This window comes from Rhinatrema bivittatum, chromosome 2 (genome assembly GCF_901001135.1).
Source record: "Rhinatrema bivittatum chromosome 2, aRhiBiv1.1, whole genome shotgun sequence".
Classification (NCBI taxonomy): domain Eukaryota; kingdom Metazoa; phylum Chordata; class Amphibia; order Gymnophiona; family Rhinatrematidae; genus Rhinatrema; species Rhinatrema bivittatum.
The window spans coordinates 711,335,287-711,353,468 of record NC_042616.1 but is presented as its reverse complement, the minus strand read 5'-3'; positions in this window follow the sequence as shown (position 1 = coordinate 711,353,468).

Genomic DNA, 18,182 nt, shown 5'->3' with positions numbered 1-18,182 from the left:
GGAAAAGAAAAAGCGAGGCACAAAAACCTTTATAAAAAAAAATTGCCAAAGACAAAATGTGGAAATGATGCAATGTTTGGAGTGCTGATCATATGACCAAACTTGACATTTTCTGCGCGATTGCTCCGGGGGGCGTCCTGACCCCGCTGGACCACCAGGGAGTTTTGGTAAGTCTTGGGGGGGGGGATTAAGGAGGGTGAGGGGTTTAAATTTTTATTTGCACATATGGACATAGGCTCAACTTATGGAATTCTCCATATGTCCATATTGACCGCAAATGGGACCCCCTTTCGACTTATGGACATATGAACTTAAACTTTTGCTCTGCACATCCCTATTGGCCACTGTTGGAAACAGGCTACTGGGCTTGATGTACCTTTGGTCTGACCCAGTAAGGCAAGCCTTATGTTCTTATAGTTTTGAAAGGGAACAAATTGAGCTCCTAACACTACAAAATGTTTATACAGAAGTGATAGAAGTAAATGGGGTCAAACAGAAGGTTCAAGTAAAGCAGGCAGTCACCATTACATATTGAAAAACTGATCTGTTGTACCAGGTCATAAATGAATAGTGAGCAGTGATGGAAACATTGTTAGTGCCCAACTCTACAAGAAGGGGAGCAATGGTGTTAACTTATAGCCACTTATTTGAAAGACATTTAAGATATTAGACAACTCTGGACTGCATCTATAAGAGTTATTTTGGCCTGGGGTATACCGAAAGGACAGATCATATTGCCACTCTTGCCCCAATTTTCAATTAATGATCCCTTGAACCTGATTTAAAGTTTCATTAATACCACTCCCCATAATCAACACACCATTTAGATCTAATCAGATCTTTCTAAAAAAATCCTCACTACTTTTTAAAATATTTTTGTTATGGAGGTACCCCAAGTCTCCACAAGGTTATTCCCTTTTGACGATATGAGCATCATCCCTGAGGTATCTGTTGCACTATGGATGGATGGGAGCATCAGGGGACACTCCCCAGCGCGGGACAAGAGATGTGTGCCCCTGCGGCGAGATGGTCCAAGTCTGGGAAGTGGAAACAGAGGGCCTCTACTGAACCTGCATGCTCAGATGAGACCATCAACACAATAATGGTCTCTTGAACAGTCCTCTGACCGTTCCAAGCCTTTTCGGACTGCTGCTGGGAACGACAAGGGTGGCAGGCTGAACAGAGGACAAGGGCGGATGGAGACATCTGACACAGGACAGGACTGAGACGTAGGTAGATGAAGACTCAGACTTGGAGGAAGACGAAGACTCAGGCTTGGAGGAAGACGAAGACTCTAAGGCCAGTGCCGAAGGGTGCCCTCCACAGCCAACCAAGGCCAGGCGCGGACCACTCCTTGGACTGGCAAGACAGAGTTCATTCGAGGACAAAGGCAAGGCAGAAGCAGGCACAAGCACTCCGAAGATCCAGGCAGGATATGAGAAGAAGGATGAAGTTCGGAGGCAGATCTCAGAGCCAGGAACACCGAGATGAAACCCAGTGTAGGAACACTGAGGTGAAGCCCAGTGCAGGGACAATAAAAACTGGGGTCCTCAGAAGCTTGAACTGCAGCTGGACGATGAAGATGAAGATCCAGGATGAAACTCAGATGGATTGAGGATGAAGATCTGAGACGAAACTCAGATGGATTGAGGATGAACATCCGAGATGAAACTCAGATGAGACAAGGGATGAGATGACTCCTCAGCACCATCTGATGGAAGGACCCACCAGCACCCTACACACCCCAGCAGGGGTGGTCATGGACCACTTGATGACTGGACCACTACGCGCCCTACTCAACCCAGCCAGGATGGTCACGGACCATGAGGGATGGGTCAGAACAGAGCTGAAGACTTCTGAACAAAGACACCTGGAACAGACAGACACCTGGAACAGGTGAAGATGTCAAGACAGGAATGGAGCATCAGGAGAACATCTGGAACAACTTGGAGTTAGGAACATCAGGGAACATCAAGAAGTCAAAGCAGAGACCGGAACATGGAACAATAACGAAGACACGGGATCCCACATGGAACAGAGTGCCTAGGAAGAGCTGGAAGACGTGGAGTCCTAAGGAGGACTTACTCCTTGCAAAGGCAACTTGGGAATGAAGCCAGGCCCTCTTTATAGGGCTGAAGAGGTGCATCCAGGAAGTGTTGTAATCTGGATGGATCAGGGAGCCACTCCCTCACTGTCCCTTTAAATCAAGGAAGGAGGCGTGGCCTCGCGCCTAAGGAGAGGACGTAAAGTGTCTGCAGGACCCTGGACAGCGGCCCTGTGGAAGCTGATGCTGAGAAGCAGGAGCTGGGCCTCTGCGCAGGCCCCGACATCAGTGGCGGTGTCCCTGCTGCCCAAGAAGGAACAGGGGCAGCTTCCTGCCACGGAGGGAAGGCCTCCTGGCCTGCTAGGGATGACATGGGCAGCGGCTCCATGCCACACAGAAGGGCCCTGAAGTCTGCGGCTCTGCCGCAGTGAAGTAGAAATTAGCAGTGGCTTCCTGTCGTGTAGGAGGACCCCGACGTGGCTCCAGCCATGCCGGCACACTGGTGGCATGGGCCGGCCTCCTGTGACTCTGGCCATGGGAGGATTCACAACAGTATCATGAGAATGAAAGAATAAGAGTCCTTGGCCAATAAAATATACTAGAATTTGTGCAAACTATGAGTGATCATATTAAACAAATTACTCTGATAGCAAGAAAACATCTAAGACAGACCCAAAAGTAGTTAAATAAAACTGTTATAATAATCAGACTGTATATAGAAAATTTAAACCTAGTGATAGGGTTATGATCCTTATATATACAGCAGAAAGCAACCTCCAAGAAAGATGAAAAGGCCCCATAAGATTATTGAAGCAAGAGAGGATGCTAATCATAAGGTCCAACAGTCTGATCCTAAGAAGAATTAATATATTTATCATGTCAATCTGTGTAAACTTTGGAAGAAGATGGCCATCCAAGTATTCGCTGCAGGTATTATATTTTGGAAGATGCCCATTCCAGATCACAAAGTCAGAATATCTGTTAAGAAATAAGCTGAATTTCGTAACTAGGTATCATAGAAAAGTCATATAGTGAATGGTCACGTCCCAAAAATGTTAGTAACCAAATCAAGCAAAGCATGATAAAAATTAATGAAATATATTTTGAAACACAGAAATATAGAAACGTAATGGCAGAAAAAGACCATATGGCCTAGTTAGTCTACCCATCCACCCAACTAATTTAACTTTACAATTTCAATCACTCCCTAGAGATCCCCTTTATTTATCCCATACTTTCTTGAATTCATGTACTGTTTGTTCCCCACTATCTCCACTGGGAGGCTATTCCATATATCTACTACCCTCTCTGTAAATAAATATTTCCTATGATTACTTTTAAGTCTACCCCTTTTCACCCTCATCCAATGACTACTCATTCTAGAGCCTCCTTTCAGTTGAAAGACCTCATCTCCTGTGCATGGAAACCTTGGAAATATTTACATGTCTCTATCATATCTCTCCTATGTCACCTTTCTTCTTGGGTATACATGTTTAGATCTATAAGTCTATCCCCATATCCTTTAGAACTAAGGCCACTGACCATTTTAGTAGCCACCATTTGGACCAACTTCAGCTGGTTTATATCTTTTTGAAGATTAGTCTCCAGAAATGTACACAGTATTTCAAATGTTATCTCACCAGGGAACTATACAGAGGAAATATCACCTCCCTTTTTCTGTTGACCATTGCTTTCCCTATGCAGCCAAGTCCCTTTCTGATACTTATCCAAACCAAGGGTAGATAAAGTAACAGAGAGATAAAGGAACACTACACTAAATTTCTCACTATTCCAGACCTCACTCTAACAGAGACATTTAAATAAAAACAGAATTCTCAATACCAATGAGTCTGTTTCAATATATTGGGATTTCCTTTGGTCTAAACAGTGCACTCACTATTTTTTAACACCTAATGGAAAATGTATGTTTAGACTCCCACAAAGAGCAAGCAGTGGCAAATTTAGAAGATGAAATCATGCATAATATAGAATGGGAATTACACTTACAAAAATGGAAGCTGTATTAGACACTAGACAGTCTGCATATATGCTGGCTTATCTCCTCCATTGGTTATATTAAAAACCGGCATGATGTACCCACGAATGTCGATATATAGAAGCTAATAAATAAATAAATAAATACAAATTCTAGTATACTCTAAGCCAAGTAATTAGATTATATAGTTGGGAGGGTAATTGTTAGATACCAAATGAACAAAGTAGAAGCTATTCAAAACTGGCCAAAGCCAATAAGGAAATAAACAGGGCTTTCTTAGGGGTTTTGGTTATTAGAGACACTTTATACCCTAAGTTGCTAGAAGGATAGTACCACTTACCGAGATGACTAGAGCAAAGGCTTCAGAAATACTTACATGGATAACAGAAGTAGAGAGGCTGTTATATATCTGTAGACAGCTCTATTTTAGAATCTGGTATTAATCAATCCAGATTTCAAGAAACAGTTCATTGGTTAAACTGTCTCTGAAATGGAAACAGTTGGGCACATAGGCGACCAATAAGGTCAAGTAGTACAAGTGTCTGTGAGTGTCTGGGGCATGCTGGTCTGGAGGCCCTGTGGCTTTAGAGTCCCTGGGCTCTTCCAGGAGGCAGGCTGTGTCAGTGTTCATGAGGCAGGAATATGGAGAGGGCCCACTGCTAAGCACGCTGGAAGGTAGGCCTGGGATCCAGGAAGTTGCATCTATGCTGGAGTCCAGATAAATGATTCTAGAGTAGATTCAAAGTGTAAGCTTCTAGACAGGAGTCCATGCAGTTGATCACAGGACTAGGAAACAGGAAGGAAGTCCCAGGATTCTGGTTGCATCAGCAGGAAGCTGGAGAAGTCTGGACTTTAAAACCTCTAGCTCTTGTATCTGCAAGCTAAGTTACTGATCCTTCTTCAGCTGTATCTGGGATTGTAGTGGCCTGCTGGTCAAGTGCCCTAGCTCTGAGTCTCTAGGGCAATTAGTTCAAGCCTAGCTGAACTAATTCCCTCCTTCTCAAGACTTCCACTCCAGGGGCTCTTATACCTGGCTTCTGTGTATTTCTTTGATGAAAATACCCCACCAAGTCTTCCTGCATGGATATTTCTGTTGGCTCTGAGGAACGGTCTGAGGTCTTTGCAGATCAATAAATAGTGTAGATGTCCAAAATTATTCTGGAATCTAGAATCTATTTTACTTGGAATTCTTGTTGCATCTCAGTCATTACCAGTATCTATGGTGGTAGATTTGGACAGTCATTTTCGGATACAATTTTTTCTGTATTATTTTTTCTTGAACTTGCTACTAAGTATAATTTATGCTGTTAATATTTTATGTGAAGTAGAATCATTATTTTGTTGTATTGTTGGATGTATTTTTGTTATATTTCTTATATTTGATGCAAATTCACTTTGGGCCTTTGGGGAGTAGCTAATAAATCAAACAATAAATATAAAATCATTTATGAGTGGAAGTGGGTATCTGTTATGTAGCATAATCACATTCAGAACTTAGTAGTCTATGCAAAGACACAGTTAAATCATCCTTCTTGGCTACAAAGACTATGGATACCCTTGTTGGTGAAGAAGAAGGCCTAATAAACTCTTTCTGAAGATTTTATAATGGATAATCCCATAATGTTTTTAGCTCCAGCTCGGAAACGACATATAGGCTGCCAAAAAGAAATTCAACACCCAGTTGTATTCTATAAGACAATCATAAATTCTATGTAGAGGTAATATATCAGCTGCTTTCTTGTCAAAACATCCTTAAACTTTGGATATTTTTCTGGAAACTTCTCAGGTTCAGTCATAACTATGGGCCCACATCCCTCTCACTGAGCCAGACAGGGATCTTGTGGCTCTGGGTTGGGTAGGCACGTATACTCATATAATGTTATATAAGAAATGAGAAATGTGAATTCTCTTGACCAAGATGACCACTGAATCTTTGGGTCAACGTGCTATAACCATGATAAGCTGAGAATTGTTGCAAAATATGGGGCATAAATGAAATCCAGGCATATAATTTTGATGCCATTCCTTAAATCAGACAACAGCCTAGCCTGTACATAGGTAAACATAGCTGCTTTCTTGAAAAAACACCCCTAAACTCTGAATATTTTTCTTGGTGCTTCTCAGGTTCAGCTATAACTATGACTACACATCCCTTTCTCTGGCAAGGATCACTTCAGTTATATAGATTTAAGGGAAGTTCCCCATTTAAATATTTTATATGCTTTGCAAAACAGAAAAGAGTGAGAACAGAGAACCAATTGATTAGAGGTGACCCGAAGTATTCAAAAAAAGGACATGTCCTATTAAACATGGATGGCATGATGGTCCCTGTTCATTGCTAAAAAATGTTTTGCTGCCAATGAATAATTTTGTTGAAAAGAAATACATTGATATTTTGTGAATGCTCTTGTTTTGAAGTTTGGACTATTTTTGCATTCCATTAATTTAGACTTGTCTTATTGGTGATTGTCTCTATGGTATTCACCAGGAACAGGTCAGTTTACAATGCGATTGAGCCCAAAGCCCAAAGCCAATGGGGAACTGTCAATGGTGTATATCAGAGTTGCCATGCCCTTGTATTTAGCTGCAACTCCTTGTGCCCAGGAAAAGATAAGTTCCATGAAATTTGTGGATACCCCAGAGTTAATCATAGCTATTAATTGAATCTCTTATTATCTTCAGGAAAGCTGGTTGGGAATTGACATATAAAATGGTCTTGGCCCATCTATCCCTTGAATTCTATAGGGCCATACTTGTTTATAGCTCAATTCTGTATCCTCAATTGTGGTTGGATCTGTCCATTTCCCATTGGAGTTGTGGTCTGTCTTTTGGGCCTGATCAGGTAACCGCAGTATAGGCAGAGTCTTTCTCATTGCCTTTTCCCTTTCAAAGGTGGATAATTGTCTTCTGATCCCATTGAAAACCATAGATTTCCGGAAAGGTTCAATAGCCATGGCTGGCTGCTTTGTATTTCTACTGATTATGGATTCATTCTTTCTCTTATTGCAGCATTCCATGAGTCAGCGATCACTTCAGAGACATAGCTTCATTAATACTTTCAGAGTTCTGGATGGATCTAGTTTAGCTGGCTGATCTGTGTTTGATTTGCCAGTCCTCCTCAGAAGTGGGCTTGTAATGCCAACTCATTCCAGGCCAAATCTACAGCCCATCAGCAGAATTCAGCAGCGCAATCTGTAGCCATGCAGTGTCCTTGCTTCAAGGCCATAAGACTTGCTTCAGCCAGCTGGACCCAATCTGGTTCATCAAAGATTTGGGACATTGTCCCCACAAACAGCTCAAATTTGTCCACTAGTGGGTTACCTTGTTCAAAAAGAGTTGTTACCCAGATGAGGACATCTTTCATCAGTAGGCAAAGATCCCAAGTTGTAGACCAAACTGAAATTGACATTGGTTCAGAAAAAAACAGTGAAAGGCTGTACAATTGCCATCAAATTTCTTTGGCAATGACATTCAAGATTCAGGGATGCCAGGAGACGTGGGTTGCATACCCTGATTTGCTGGTGCATTTTGCAGCCGGTCCAGTACTTGCTGTTGTCTTTGAAACTGCTCTTGTAGATTTAGTATGGCTATCACAAGACAGCGCCAGCCGTCCATTGCTCCTACCATGTGACAGGGGTCAACCAATGGCACCAGTGGCCCCTGTGACATAGTAAGGGCAAGGCTATCGGCGCCATTTTGAATACTGGCAGCCGACAGCCCGAGTGCAGGAGATTGCTCCAGGACCCCCGCTGGACCACCAGGGTCTTTTGGTACATCTTGGGGGGGGGGGTCAAGAGGGTGGGGGTTTATTCATTTGTGATATGTTGTATTCATGGGGGTTCACCATACATTTCGTGACCCCCACGAATACAACGAATATGGCATATACATTGTGGATTGCCAATACTTTGCAAACAAATGCACACTGCTACAATCTCCTTCATTATCTCCAGAGAACAAGTTAGTGCTGCCATCCTCTTTTTGTTGACTGATGCAAACTATCAGTAAAGGTTAGTCATGTAGTTGACTGATAAGGTAAGGTAGCAGTAGCACCAGTACCTGTGAGTATCTGGAGAAAGATTATTTGGAGGTTCTGGAGCTTTGGAGTCAGCAGGCTCTTCCAGGAGGCAGGCTGAGTCAGAGTTCACAAAACAGAAGCATGGAGATGGACCACCAATGAGCAGACTCAAAGGTAGGCCTGGGATCCATTGGGTACATCTAAAGGGGAGTTCAGGTGGCCAATCACAGAATCAGGAATTAGGAAGAAAGCCCCATGATTTTGATTGCATCAGAAAGGAAGCTAGAGAAATCTAAGCTTTAAATACTCTAGCCAATCAAGAACAACTGTTTTGTAGGATCAATGGGTGCCTTTTGCATCTTCTGACTAAATTACTGATCCTTCTTCCACTGTATTTGGGAGAGTGGTGGCCTATTCAAACCCAACTAGGCATGATATTAGAATGAAGCATAGTAAAAACTACTTTTACTATCAACCACATTACAGTATGCCTATGTGCCAAAAGATATGTCCCAGAAAGAAGCTTTCCCCCCAAAATCTTTAAAAATACATTTAAAAATTTGGTGCAGAAAAAATAATAACTATTAATAATTTAGCATCGATATACTAAGCTATGAATTTCCTCATACAATGAGCAGGCAATGCAATACGATTTTCTTGTGGTGCTAGCTCTTTTAAATATTCATGCAAATGATCTACATGGCAATTTTCCAGTGAAAAAGTTTGCAAGACCTCATGAGCTTTTTTGTAGAAAAACTTAACTTCTCTGAGGTATAGTTATGTTTCATAGGAAAAGGATTATTTGCATGTTTATTTTGCATGTGCAGAATCACTCATGGACTGATTTGCATGATCTTTCAGTTCATTAATGTATTTGCATAAGGTTGGAGAACAGCTTTCTAAACAAAAAAAGTGCTAAAATTTGCAATTGCATTTGGTGTTTTTGTGTGCACTATCCTATTTGCAAACCTGTCTCATTGTTTGGACCTGGTTCCTCTAAGGTTAGTATGGAAAGCAAAGACAGGATCTGAAACAGTGCATTAACTTAGAATAAATTTGTGGAGTTACAGAAACATGCCCAGGGAAATTTAGGAGGACCAACTTCTGCAATAAAGCTGACAGCCTTGGAGTAGCAAGTGCAGGAGAGCCTGTTTAGAAAACAGCTGTATGGTGTTCCTAAATTGATATTTATATGGTTTGTTGAAGATCTAAGACCATAAAATGCATAAATTATATAACGTAATTAATATGTTTTATATTAGTTAACTTGAAACATATAGTCAGCTTTTCATATATAAAATACAGGAAATTGCACAAATTATAATTTATTATATTATACAACCTCCTGTGCCAGACATTCCAGTGGTGCAAGAAACCACAGAAGTAATCACTGCTAACTTAAAGAATGTTCCTATGGAGTATCCTACCAATGTCTACAAGCAGAAGCTCATATGAAAGAATAAGAGGAAGAAATTGTTATTGACAGTGCTCATGTGGAACATATCAGAGTTACAAGAACACACTAAGAGATGATGAATCTGCTTACAGTCCAGCAGGAACAATACAAAATCATTGATTCTGTTTATAATAATGTTAATAGAACAGAATTGTATGGAATTTAGAACATGTGGATCTAAAATGTATAAACAGATGGTGTATGTGCAGAAACAGAGAAAAAATATAAACAATTTAGCAACATACACCAGGGATTTACATGGTGAAATTATTGGAAGTAAAACCATTATGTGCCATAATGTTCAATGTTTAGTAGAATTACATGAATAGCAGCTAATTTGCTACATGCTCTCAGCAGATTTTCTAATTAGCCTTGTTATCATTCTGTTCATCAAAGAACAGCACCACCTGAAATTATGCAAAAATCTCTCTTGTATTGAAGAGATATTCCTATTAGAGGACATAGTAATATATATATATATAACCACTATCACACTTACCTCCATGAGCAAATCCAAGGCCCTATAAGAAAAGGCTAATGTATATGTAGGGACCTTAAGTTTGTTTACTAACTTAATATATCTCTTTAACAAAGACATGTTAATGAAGTGATAAAAGATTATAAGTTTTGTGCAGAAGAGCACCTACATGGGAGGTTACAAGAATGGACTATGCTATGAAAAGTATAGAGACTTCTAGAGTCTTCTAGAGTTCAGAGGTTGCAGACTATTGAGGTAGTATTTGTTGAGATATTCAACAGCTTATTATTTTAAAGAGAATGCAATCTATTGTAAGGCCATTAGAAGGCATTCTTCTGTTTTAGGGGTTGAACTATTGTGTGTTGCTTTTCTGTTCAGTTCCTGTTCTTGCTGATCCTTCTTCAAAGAGATGCAGCTCACTTCCTATTAAATAAAGTCTTGTTTCAGATTTCTGCTGCATATTGTTCTTGAGTATGTTAGAACAAACTCATGCTGTATCACCATTTGCCCACCCTAGTGGTCTGTTGCGCCTGTTGGTCACAGACGGCTGCGACCTCTCATGCTTACCTCTTTCTTCGCTGCACCATCAATTCTCGGAAGAATGGCGGCCTCTTCCAGTCACCGCCAACCTCCCTGGTGTTCCCAGGACGATGTGGGCACTGCTGACCACCATCTTGCTTCTGGAGTCACTTAGGTGCGCGCATGCGTGCATGGGCCACCTATGTACACATCATGGTGGGAACCTCGGGGGTGTCCCCTCCGCATGACGTCATCTCTCTACCTGTACTTAAACAGACTGGCCCAATACTCCTACGAGTGAGCAAGGAGTTCTTCTCGTTGCTGAATCCGCTACTCCTTGGACTTCTGGTTCCTGTTCCTGTCTCGGTGTGTGAGTGCTCTGAGTACCCGCTCCTCGGGGGCTCTTCCGCGTTCCTAGGCTATTCGCTCCTCAGAGGGCCTTCCTGCCTTGATCTCTGGGAACCATTCCTCGCGAATACCACTTCGCTCATCTCTGCTGGAATTCTCTGCGGTGTCCCCTGTGCCTCGGGCCACTGCTGCATCCTCACCAGCAGGATTCGCTACACCTGCAGGATATTGTTTCTTCATCCTCAAGTACCTTCTGAGCTCCAGCACCTCAGACTACCTCAACACCATCATCACCGTACAGTCATCTCCGGCGTACCCCGCACTGCGGGCCACTACTGGATCTGCACACCTGAGGTATGTGCTACACTACTGAAAAAGATTGTCTGGCGTACCCCGCTCTTTGGGCTACTACTGGATCGTCACATCTAAGGTATCACCCTGGGAATACCCTCAGCTCAAGAACTGTACTTTGCATTCCCCACTTCACGGGTTATGCTCTCTCTCTCTCTCTCCCTAATAAACAGCCCGATCCAGTAAAGTCCGTGGGAGAGCGGACTAACGCCCGCTCTCCCGGCGCGCGCACCGGCCCCTCGCCGGTGCGCGCGATCCAGTATTTAAATTAGGCGACGCGGTGCAAACGAGGAAAAGGAGGCGCTAGGGACACTAGCGCGTCCCTAGCGCCTCCTTTTGGCCTGGAGCGGCGGCTGTCAGCGGGTTTGACAGCCGACGCTCAATTTTGCCGGCGTCGGTTCTCGAGCCCGCTGACAGCCACGGGCTCGGAAACCGGACGCCGGCAAAATTGAGCGTCCGGTTTTCGGCCCGACAGCCGCGGGCCGAATTCAAAATTTTATTTTTATTTTTTTTACTTTTTTATACTTTTGGGGACCTCCGACTTAATATCGCTATGATATTAAGTCGGAGGGTGCACAGAAAAGCAGTTTTTACTGCTTTTCTGTGCACTTCCCTGGCGCCGGAAGAAATTAGCGCCGACCTTTGGGCGGCGCTAATTTCTTAGAGTAAAATGTGCGGCTTGGCTGCACATTTTACTTACTGGATCGCTCGGGAATACCGAATAGGGCCATCAACATGCATTTGCATGTTGAGGGCGCTATTAGGTGCCGCGGGTGGGCCGCGTGTTTTCCTCCCCTTACTGAATAAGGGGTAAGGGAAAACACGCGTCCAGAGCAGGGTGACACTGCGCTCCGACGGAGCACACTTTACTGGATCGACCTGAAAGTCAGCTGTGTCCTAGCTACTGAATGCCTACTGGCGGTGAGACCCACAGGGCTCCTCCCTGTGGGTGTAGACATCTCTCACCTCAGCCCAGGGTTCACATCCATACCATACCATGGTCATATTCCTGTATTTTTCTACTATTTTTTGAAGTAGGGAAGTTTCCCCTTTTTTCTCACAAAGGGAAGAAAGCTCAACCATGTGAAAATCTTTGTGGTGACCAAGATTTCTAGCAGATGCTAAAACTCCACAGCTGTTTGCTATAATCTGTTTCTGTGATTGGGAAATCTATGTCTACAACCTTTAGAGGGTATCCATCTCTCAAACTTTCTCACTCCCCCAAAATAGTAGAAAGGGACAGGAATAATCCCACTAGGATTAAGTGGAAAGAAAAATGGATTTCCTACTAGAAAAAAATGAGATGGAGAACCTCTCAGGAGGACAGGTCAGTATTCTCAATACCCATCCAAACATTCTGCAGCTTTCCAGAAGAATGACTTCCAAGAAGGGTGTTCTAGGACTATTTCTACAACTCCCCCATAATTCCTTTCTTATAGACTCTAGAAATTTCCTCTCATTAGGAAATAGATTGTATTCACCTAATACACTTTTATATATACCATCACTATTGGTAAGGACCTGGAGGCCCTTACTCATAGAAAAGAGAATTGCAATAATCAAAACTTGAAGAAATTGGAGAACCTTTCCTCAAAAGCAGCTTCAAGAAAGTGGTGAGCATTGGTAACACACAAAGATCATAAAAATCACATTTACAGATTTTATAGAAGTGACTCATGAAAGCTATTTCTTTAAGAAAAAAAAGACAAAATTTTGATCAAGTATAACTTAATACATGAGTATAAGGTCAAAATTAAGACAGATAGAAGATACTGAATTTTGATTAATAGTGGACTTCTTGTAAATCCAGTCAGAATAAGAATGTGTGCTGTTCTTTTACCCACCGTTAGGAGGACAATTTTTTAAGGTCTTTTAACACAGTTAAACTCCAGTTTATCAACATAAACATTTTTTAAACTGATCCTCTAAATGCAAAAAACTATCTGACTGCATTTTGTAAGGAAAGCAGATTTACGGCCGTCAAAAATATTGTTGGGGAAGATTTTTAGAGAGGGATCTTTGTGCTTTCTGAAGTGCTTTCCTAAATAAATGACATATGGGGTGCACAAGCATTGATGGGTACACTATTAAATATGATATATTTATACAGGCTTCAAAAAAGGATAAAATTAAGAGATGCAATCCTTGTTGGTCTATAAATTATGCGGCAATATCATAAACTTGGAGATGATTGTTTGTCCAATTAGTAACTGTAAAGACATGACAGTGACATAATTACTACCAAAGAGAATAGACTCTTAGGGAAAAACTCGGATTGCTTTTTATTAGAGGGGCACACTGAAAAAAAATTTCAGTTTAGTTTGGTTTTCAATTTCTGGTTTCATTTCTTTTATTCAGTTCAGATCAGAAGCTCATTTGTTTTATTTGGGTCATTCATTTCCATGAAAGTCAGTGGAGGAAGCAATGGAATATATTTTTTATGCTAACTATGGGTTTTCCATCCAAGTTTTATTAAACTTGCAGGTGGATATCAGCAGCAAAGGCAAGACAATAACAGTGGTATGAACACCCAACAGCACCTGAAGAGGGCCAAAAGTGTACCAGTGGTATGAATTACATAATCCAGCATGAAAGGAGCAAAACAGCACAAATAGTAACATAAACCCCAAAAAATACCAAAAGAGGGAGAAAATGACACACACAGTGGGATGAATTCCCCAAGATACCAGAAGAGGGTCAAAGGGCACCAACATTGGAATGAACATTGAATGGAGTGAGGGCTACAGCAGCAAGCACAGTAGAATAACATCACAAAGCATAGACTGAGGGGTATAATAGCAAGCACAGTGGCATCAACACCCCAAAACACTGAGTGAGGTGTATGTCAGCAAGCACAGTGACATCAACATGCCAAGGCATTCTTCTTATGTACACAAACAAGTGAATTTTCAAAGAGCTACATGTGTAAAAATGAGCACATACACATGTAAATGGCATATACTTGTGCATATGCTATTTTATAAACCTCAGAATACACATGTAAGTAAGCGTATGTAAGAAAATTTGTACAGGTAAAAAAGGGGTGGGCCAGGGGTTTTCCGAGGCAGGGCCAACCTTTATACAAGTAAGTTGCCCTCTTTGTTGCCGCCGCCACTTGTGAGAGGTAGGAGTCGGGACTGTGTCCGGGGGAAGGGGGGGGGCTGCAACTGGGGGGGGGGGGGGACAGGGACATGACTGGGGAGGGTGTCGGCATGACTGGGGGGACAGCACAAGGCAGAAAGTGCCTAGGGCACCTAATCCCCTTGCACTGGCCCTGTTAATGGAAGGTGGTTTCAGCCTTACTATAAAGTTGAATTTTATGCTATGTTTAACATTAAGAACTTTCCAGCTAGTGAGAAGTTCTGGGAGGTGTGCTTAGGGTATGAGTGAAAGAAAGTTCCTTCCCCAAAAGAGGATGGGTTTGAGAGGAAGAATACTTAAAGGTGCTTCTACAAGTGCAGAGGGAGAGTTGTTTGAGTTAATTGAATTGGTGCAGTTGAAGGCATAGTGGGCTGAGACTTTCACAAATCACAAGTCTGTAGACTGTGGCTTGCAATCTGTGTTGGTGCCTAGATTGGTCCTGGAATTGAGAAGATCTGAGGTTTGAATGTGTTGAAGGAACTAAGGAAGGTTTCTAAACAGAAAGTGCATCCCTTTTCTAGTTGGGATTTTTTTTTTGGTTTGCTTTGGAGCAAAGATCTTTCAGTCGGGGAGATATTGCCAATACTGCATTTGGGGACCTGCAGGAGTAAAAGGCCATTGAAGTGGATAGAACTGTGAATACATCTGTGATGGTTATTGGAGAAGGAAGCGAGAAGCTGTTTGTTTTGAATTCTCTTGTTGAACTGTGCCATTTAAAGTTTTTTTTCACCATTTATTCTTCCTGTAAGTGGACTGTGATGTTTTTGGACTTCTCGAATAGTCTGTTTTTTTTTGTTTGTGGAGCAACACTTGGGTGTGGACCTCATTTTTCTCCATAGATGAGTGCAAGTCTCCTCTTGGACCTCACAGCTTTGCTGTTCCCCACTGGACTGTATCCTGGTGTCCTGGGGTTGCAGAAAGGATTTTTCCCACCCTTGCAGCTGCCAAAGGTGATCCATGTTTAAAAGTAGTTTATACTCACTTCAGGCTAGCTATTCTAATGTTGATTGTGGCTAAATTAATGGAGACACTTCTAAAAGAAGAGATGGTGAAGTATTTTGATTTCAGCTAGTTCTAGGATCCAAGTCTGCATGGTTTTACCAGAAGGAGTTCATGTCAAACAAATATGATCAATTTCTTTGTGCATCCAAAGAATTATCAGGAGCCTCAATGTGGCATACTTACATTTCAGCAAAGCTTTCTTTTTCTTTAATCTGCTCATTTTGTTTTGACCTGGTGAATGGAATGTAGCTCCCGGAAGCTAGTCAAGAAATGTATTGTTAGTCCAGTATAAGGCGATGCCTTTTTAATTATTTTGTTTATTGAACTTTCTTTCTGCACATTGAAATGGACAAACATGGCCACCAAACTATTTTATTTAAGAAAGCTTTCAACAGTGTCTTACATAAATAAACTGAACAGTCTAGGAGTGGGCTCCAAGATGGTTGACCAGTTTAGAAACTAGTTGAGTGATAAACAACAGAGGGTGATGCTAAATTGAGTTTAGGATGAGGAATGAAGGGTTTGTCAAGGACTAGTTCTGAGGCTGGCTCTGTTCAATTTTTTCATGTGTGATATTGTAGAGGGATTAGCAGGAAAATATAGTCTGCACATTACTGTAACAGAATGAACACTCCTGAGGGAGTAGACATAATAAGGAGAAATCTAGAAAAACTCAAGGAATAGTCAAATGCTTCACTGTTAAGTGATGATGTATAGGGCCAAAATATTTATGTTTTTGTTTTCTATTTTACAATTTTTTTTGTTTTCTATTTTCATAGGTTTATATTTTTTCATATTTTGTCCCGATTTGTTTCAGCAAACAGTGCATTGTTTGCAAATAGTATGCACAGTATTTTTGTGAGAAGAATACTGAATAGTTATTTACTTGGGTAAATTAATTATGCATCCTAAGGGTCACTAATTACCATCTTCTTCATTCTTTTCCCTAACCCTGAAACCTTAGTTGGATTGCTATATCAAAAACATTTAAGGTACATAAAGTTTTAATTCTCTTTAAATATTCAATCTTAGTGTGAATGATATCTTTAAGAGCCCCCTCACAGTAGTCTCCCATTTCCAAGGTGGTGACTCCGATGAACATAACATCACATTACCACTTCTACATTACCCTTAGAAGTTTGTTAACTGTTTTCAAGTTAAACTACAACCATTTATAAGTACACCCTCACATTAGGAAGGGTATCTGGGTCCCTTGTAATTGCTCTTGTGAGGATATGTCTCTTAATGCTGCTTTAGTAGGTAGTCTCTGAAGGCTAAGTCTCTGACTCAGTTCAGATTCAAAGCCTGCAACAGGCTCAGTCCTGAGGAATTTTCGAAAAGTCTTGAAGCTTGATAAAACCTGAAAAGGAAACACGTAACATAGGGTTTTACAGGCATGAGCACAACTGAGGGGGCTGGCATCACTCAGATTTTATCCATCAAATCCCATGAAACATGTTGTCCTCAGGGTCGCAACAAGAGAAAAGTTTAAGTCAGGCAGTCTTATATCGGACAAGATAATTTGTTCCATAATAGAATATTCAGAGGAAAACTTTTAATAGTGGTCAGGATCAGGCTTCTCGACAACTCCCCCAGAATCAGGATGTCTCAAGTCAAAGAAGTAGCATATCTTCTTCAGACAGATACTCAAAAAGCAACTTGATATTGAGCTCAACATTATCAGGTCTCAGAGTCATCACGGTACATATGAGAGTTTGGGCAATTAGATCAGCAATTTTTCTCATAGCAACTTGACACCAAACTCTACTTGAGCTAACACAGACAAATATCCTCCTAACTGACTCCCCAACTCATATATTATCAAACTGGCAAGGGATAACAGAGAGAAAGTGTTGTGAGTGCAGAGGTGCAGTCGCTTGCTCAGAGAGATTGTGAGCCCTTGGACTATGGTACTGCTCAGGGAGGAGCCCCAAGACACATACTGTGGGAGGTAAGAGTGTTCAGGCACGGGCTAGAGCTGGAACAAGGCTGGACCACGATCAAGATTTGGAGCATCAGGAGCTGGAACAAGGCAGGCTCAGCCTGCATGCACCGGTGAGACCTAGCAAAGCAATGCTGGTCTCAAGAATAGCCCTTCCGGACCCGCCGCTTGGGAATGATGAGTGCATGAGGCTGAGGGCAGGACCAAGACGAGACATGGAACCCAGGACTTGGAAGACTCAGATGAGGATACGAGGAACTTGGAAGACTCAATCGAGGATACGAGGAACTTGGAAGACTCAGACAAGGACTCAAGGAACTTGGAAGACTCAGACAAGGTTTCAGGATTCTTGGAAGACTCGGACAAGGTTTCAAGGAAATTGGAAGACTTGGACAAAGATCCAGGACACTTGGAAGACTCAGGCAAGGATTCAGGGTTCAGGCACTAGCACAGGGTGAGTACTGAACCGAAACGTGCCCTACACAGCAGTCCATGGCTGGTCACAGACCACACCAAAAGCGAAGCAGATTCCAAGTGAGAAAGTGGAGACTTGGAACCGGAAACATGTCGAAGATTCAGGAGAGGCCTGCACCAAAGTGCACCCTACATAGCCGCACGTGGCTGGTCGCGGACCATGCTCTAGCAGAGCAGGTTCTGGCTTGAGTCTTGGGCATGGACTGAAGCAGGCACAAGATACTATGAAGAGTGGGAACAGGATTTAAGAGACAGGTTTCAAGACTCAGGATTCAAGACTTCAGAACTCGGATTCAGGAACAGACCTCGGAATTAAAAACAAGGGGCCTTCCGGAGACTTGTGCTGCAGACATGAAATAGGCCTTGTGCCATGAAGTGCCCCACACAGCCCCCCATGGACTGGTCACGGACTC